A 6,420-nucleotide genomic window follows, 5' to 3' on the forward strand; every position below is an offset into this window, starting at 1 on the left:
GACCGAAGAAGGAGATGACGGGCCTTGTGAAGACCCTTGGTGAGTAAGTCGGCAGGTTGGTCGACAGAGGGTAGAAAACAGACTTGGTGACTACCCAAAGCCACACATTCACGAACAAAGTGGTAGTCCAACTCAATGTGGCGAGTCTGAGCATGAAAGACGGGGTTGGCAGCCATGTAAGTGGTACTGAGGTTGTCACAGTATAGGTGAATGGGAAACTAAGCAGCAATGCCTAACTCATAAAATAAATAGGAGAGCCACGTAGTTTTTGCATAGGCATGAGATAAAGCTCGGTATTCGGACTCAGCGCTAGACTTTGAAATCGTTGGTTGTTTCTTGGAGCACTAGGACACCAGATTACTGCCATGATAAAAGTACCCCGTTGTCGAGCGACAAGTATTAACACAACCAGCCCAATCTGCATCCGAATAAGCGGAAAGACGGGATGGAGCAGGTTAAGGACGAGGCAGCAAGCCATGAGTGAGTGATCCTTTGATGTACCGAAGAATACGTTTAACGGCGAGAAAGTGTGGCTGGCGAGGAGAAGCCAGAAACTGAGTGACACTGTTGAATGCAAATGACATGTCCAGCCGGGTTAAGGTCAGGTACTGGAGACAACCAACAAGTGCTCGAAATTCAGTGGGTGAGGAGAGCAAGGGACCATTATGAGCCAAGAGAGAGATCTTGGCAGCAACTGAAGTGGAGTATGGCTTCCACTCAACCATGTTTGCTCGCTTCGATAAGTCATATGCATACTTGGTTTGGGAAAGATGAATTCCAGCAGTGGTTGTTTGTACCTGAATACCCAAAAAATAATGCAAATGACCTAAGTCCTTCAAGTCAAAAGCAGAACCCAAAGCCTGGATAACATCTTGTAAAAGGGTAGAGTCACTGCCTGTCAAAACTATATCATGAACGTAAAGGAGAAGTACGATAGTATGAGGACCACGGTGAAAAATGAAAAGTGAGTTGTCTGCCCGACTTTGGACGAAGTCGTAGGAAGAGAGAAATGAGCTAAACCTTGTAAACTAATCCCGAGGGGCCTGTTTGAGACCATAGAGGGCCTTCATGAGTCGACAAACTTGGTGGGGAAACTGAGGATGAATAAAGCCAGGTGGCTGTGACATGTAAACCTCATCCTAAAGTTGACCATGCAAGAACGTATTTTTTACGTCGAGTTGACGAAGTGGCCAGCCCTTGGAAACCGCGAGGCTCAAGACAGTGCGGATTGTTGTAGGCTTCACCACTGGGCTAAAAGTGTCATGAAAATCAATCCCAGGTTGTTGATGAAAGCCCTTAGCCACCAGTTGAGCTTTATAACGGTCTATGGTGCCATCGGCATTGCGCTTGATGCGATAGACCCATTTGCAACCTATCTTATACTGAGCAGGAGATGGGGGAACAATGACCCATGTATGATTTTTGAGGAGGGCATTGATCTCCTCTGCTATGGCTGCACGCCATTCAGGTTGACGATTTGCCTAAGAGAAACAAGTGGGCTTATTAGTATATAAAGACATAGTCAAGGCATGAGGTAGAGGATAATGAATGGACCCATCAGTCCATGTTTTTGGTTTCCGTGTGCCATCTCTGGAGCGGGTGACCATTGGGTACGATAGGACAGGCTCGGGTGGTGGGGCTGCAGCAGGAATCGGTGGAGAAGATGGCTACAGTGCCAAAGCTGGAGATGTGGGATTTGTCGGTGGAAAAGGGGACACGGACGGTGGGCTGTCAGGCGTAGGGAGTGAAGATGGGCCGTGGGCAAGTGGCACGATGCTGGGAGCAATGGGCCAAATGGAAAGTTCCACATATGGTGATGGTGCAGGACCTATGGGCTTGTGAAAAATGAACACAACTTCATTAAAGACGCCATTACGGGAGATGTAGACCCGGCCCATGGTGGGATCGAGGCACCTGTAACCCTTATGTGAAGGACTGTATCCCAAAAAAATACACTCAATAGAGTGAGGGGATAGTTTGTTTTTGACATAATTGCCCAAATAAGGAAAACAAAGGCATCCAAAGGTACGTAAGTGAGTGTAGGATGGAGAACAACCAAATAACAGAGTGTGAGGGGTGGACCAAGATAGGGTAGGAGTAGGTAGTAAATTAATTAGGTGAACAAAGGTAAGGGCAGCTTCAACCCACAACGAGTGTGGAGCTTTGGCTACGGTGAGTAGGGTACGGGTCATGTCAACAATGTGACGGTGTTTACGCTTAGCAAGCCCATTTTGTTGGGGCGTGTGAGGACATGAAAGACGTTGCTGAATACCAGAGAGACGACAAAACTCAAACAGGGAGTGATTTACATACTTAGTGCCGCCATCACTTTGTAAATTTTTAATAGAGGCATGAAATAAATTTTTAACCATAGCCACATAAGTTTGAAAATGGGAGAAGACTTTGGATTTCTTTTTCATAGGGTAAATCCACGAGTAAGGAGAATAGTCATCAGTAAAAATGACATAATAGCTATAACCAGAGACATAATCAACAGTGGACATCCATACATTAGAGTGAATAAGAAAAAAAGGAAAAAATGCACGTTTATTAGTAGAGGAAAAAGGGAGCTGAGTGGATTTCCCTAAAGCACAACTCTTACAAAAATTAGGACCTAGACTAGAACCTAAACGCGACAGCACAAACGGAGATGGGTGACCAACATTGATGCTAATCAATAGACAATGCAGCAAGAGCTTTAGGAGGAGAAACAGACAATGGATAAAGTCCATTCTTACATGGGCCCTGAAATAGCAATGCACCAGTACGTAAATCATAAATACAATAAAAGGAAGGGAAGAAACAAATAACAACATTATTGGCATATGTAAAACGAGCAACCGAAAGAAGGGTTTTACGTAAGGAAGGAACAAGAAAGACATTACGAAGAACGAATGAAGAAGAATTGAGATCGAGAGGAATGGTATTGGTGGATGCAATATTTAGAGTGTCATCATTACCCAATTCGACTGAGTTAGGCCCATGATATCGTTAGGGATGCGGAAGAGCAGTGGCATCGCCGGTCATGTGGTGGGTGGCACCTGTGTCAGGGAACCAAGTGGAGGGATCCTAGTACTAAACAACTTGAGAGCCAGCAAACAGAGGAAATGTCTCAGGACCACCATAACGATGAGGATAAGTGGCGTCAGAATGGTGAGATGTGGAGCAGGTAAGACACCAGGTAGGAGTGTGCGGTGGATGAGAGCCCAACAAACCTAAGCCAGCCCAATGTGTTCTCGAGAAGCCACGAGAACTAGGCCAAGGCGATGGATGCCCATTCCAATTTGAAGAAGACCCAGTCCAATTTTGAAGAAGAAGGGCGATAGTAGGGTTGAGAATGCCCACCAAGGAAAGAACCCTGGTTGCGGCCGTGATTGGTGGTATAACGAGTCCCATGCCAGAAGGTAACGCCGCCACAATGGGCAGAGGATTGGGAACCACGTGAAAGAGCTTAGGTGGTGAGAATTGCGGTCTGAGAAGCAGCAAGGCTCGAGGAGGAATGAGGGTTTTGCAAGTCAAAAACGAGGATCTTAAAATGAAGTTCCTCAAAGATGGGTAGGGGTGTGATGTTGATGATGGCAGTATGGAGAATAGAGTAGTCAAGGCCAAGACCACGAATGACTGTGGTGATGAAATATTCAAGATCCACAAGTAACCAATACTGGTGAGTTTATTAGCCAATGTTTTAGCTTGCTGTAGGTATTCAAGCATAGGGGTGGACCTCTTGGTTAAATCAAGAAGTTGGTAGCAGTTGGTGACAGACGGCTGAGCAAAAGCGGCGTTGAAGACACTTCCAAAGAGCCTGAGCCGAGTCATAACCCACAGTGAGAGCAAGGATAGGTTCAGTAAGGGTGGAAGTGATATAGCTAACCACCAATTGGTCTTGTTGGAACCATTTGAGATAGTCGAGATTCGAGGTTGTGGATGAGGTGATTGTAGCAGTAGCAGAGGAACCATCCGAGTCAGAAGTAGGGGTGGGTGGTACAGTAATGGTGGGAGGAGGTTGGGGAAAGAAGCCATCGACAAACTTCTAGAGGTTGTGACCAATAAGAAACATCTTGATTTGACGAAGCCAGGTGAGGTAATTTGAGTCAGTGAGTTTAAGAAATTGGGCTACGTTCGGTCCGAGAAAAGAGGAAGAAGCAGGGGTTGACATGGATATGAAGAGGGTCAGGATCGAAGAAGGGATGATACCATGTAGAATTCTAAATTAAGGTGAGACAACATTTCTGAAAGCATTGCTTTTCATTGCTTTATTCCTCTGTATAAATAATTACATAAGGTTGATGTACAAGAGTCCTATTAGGAGTAAAGTTCCCATCTATATCAAATACAAGTGATAACAATATTATCATCAAAAGGTAAAGTACAATAGTAAGTTTAACATATATTGGACTCGTTGTTAACACTTCTAATGTCTTACCTTCTCTTGCAACTATAAATGCAATGCAAGTCACTGCCTCTGCATCACCTTTGGTACCTACTCAACCATCTCTACAACTATGGCGCATAGATTCTGGTACAACTAGCCACATGATTGCTGATTTGAACAATTGTCATTGGCAACTCCATTTCCATCAAATGAAATGATTTAGACAACAAGTGGTAAATGTTTGCATGTATCCCATTTGGGGTCATCTATATCACAGATTGTTTTTCATAACTTGAAGTTGAACTTAGTACTATTTGTGCCTTGAATATCTCAAATATTACTCTTAGTGCATAGCATTTGCCTTGTAAATAATTGTTGGCTGATTTTTATGCTTTTTGTTTTTGGATTCAGGACAAAGCCATAAGGAGAATGCAGTCCAATGGTCTCTGCAATAATGGATTGTACCCTTATCTCTTTTTCTATACCTTTATCTCATTCACAGAAAGCTTTTTAGGCTATTGCATACCTTGGCAATTGAGTAACCTCTAGTCTTTGGCATAGCAGATTAGGCCACCTTTCTAATCTTGTTGTTTCTCTAATGCTTAAAAAGACCAATAATACCCCAATAATACCTATTGTTCTTGATTCTTCACCTACGTTGTGCTTTACTTGTATAGAGAATAAAATTAGCAAATTACCATTCCCTTCTGCTATGGATACGTCTATTACACCATTTGAGGTTGTGCATAGTGATATATGGGGCCCTACTCCTTGTTTGTGTATAGAAGGTTTAAGTACTATGTAACCTTCAAAGATGACTGTACTCGATATTGTTGGATTTTTTCACTTGTTAATAAATCTGATGTTTTTTCCACCTTTGTTGCTTTCTATCAATTTGTGTTCAATCACTTTTCAATATCGATTAAAATATTACAAAGTGATGGTGGGGTTGATAGGCAAATAGTTTCAATCATTTCTTGTGGAAAAGGTATTAGTCACCAAATGTCATGCTTATGGGACCATAATATTTCATGGCCAGAGCAAGGTGGATTGGACTACAATTACTTGAGAAGTTCGGTCATGGACTCAACAACTCTAAGAAAAGATGGATTAACAGAGTAGTGGTGCTAGCGTCATCCTGTTTTGAACCCAGACACGCAACCCCAACGACTTGCTCCTGAAATGCGATGCAGAAAGTCTAAAAAGATTCAGAATCTTCATCCAGTCAAATGCTTCGGGAAAGAAACACTCATAGTATCAACTGCATATATAAAGAATAAGAGTATTTAGGAAAGGTGGCGTGCAAGAAACCTCGAATGGTAGCTTCGATCAATAAACAGTTGCCCATTGACTCTAACATCTTGATGTTCTCTGATTGAGACTTGGAGGATGTCCACTTTCCCCATGATGACGCTCATATCGCCAAGGTACAGATCTCTAATGCTATGGTTAGTTGAGTCTTGGTGGATTATGGATCAAGAGTAAATGTCATTTTCAAAACGCCACTGAAGATGGGCATTCTTGATAACATCAACAAGGGAAAACCACCATTCACATCTTCAACAAGGTCCTTGTCTGGTCTCTAGGAATGAGGAAACTAGTGGTTCAGGCAGAGCCTTATAATCACCTAATGACCTTTCACGTTAGGAATTGTCTGACTCCACATAATACTATTCTTGGTTAGAACTGGTTGCATAAGATGATAGCTATACCCTCAACCTACAACCAGCTGCTGCGCTACCCCCTCTGAATGAAATAAAGGAAATAAAAAGAGATCAAGCAGCGGCATATTATTGCTCCGCCGCACTGTCGAAATCATGAACATGAATTGGAAAGGAGAGTTGAACTTCGACACTCCCATGGATGAATCAACATCACAATCATAGCCTAGGGGTTAACAGACTAGTTATAAGGAATTCAACCTAGATCTTGATCCCCAAGACGACAACACTTCAAAGTAAAAAACAAATAAGGATGCTGTGTACATCAGCCTCGATCCCGACAAACCGAAGCGCAAAGTTAGCATGGGATCAAAACTGACAGATCGA

At 43.1% G+C, this 6,420-nt stretch overlaps 1 long non-coding RNA gene across 1 annotated transcript; it reads left to right on the top strand.

Moving 5' to 3' along the window:
* Positions 1-3,167: 3,167 nt before the first annotated feature.
* Positions 3,168-5,246, top strand: LOC139188291 (uncharacterized). Its single transcript, XR_011571646.1, has 3 exons — positions 3,168-4,215; positions 4,454-4,605; positions 4,784-5,246. It is a non-coding gene; the product is annotated as an uncharacterized lncRNA (long non-coding RNA).
* The last annotated feature ends 1,174 nt before the right edge of the window (positions 5,247-6,420 follow it).

This window comes from Malus domestica, chromosome 09 (assembly GCF_042453785.1).
Source record: "Malus domestica chromosome 09, GDT2T_hap1".
Classification (NCBI taxonomy): domain Eukaryota; kingdom Viridiplantae; phylum Streptophyta; class Magnoliopsida; order Rosales; family Rosaceae; genus Malus; species Malus domestica.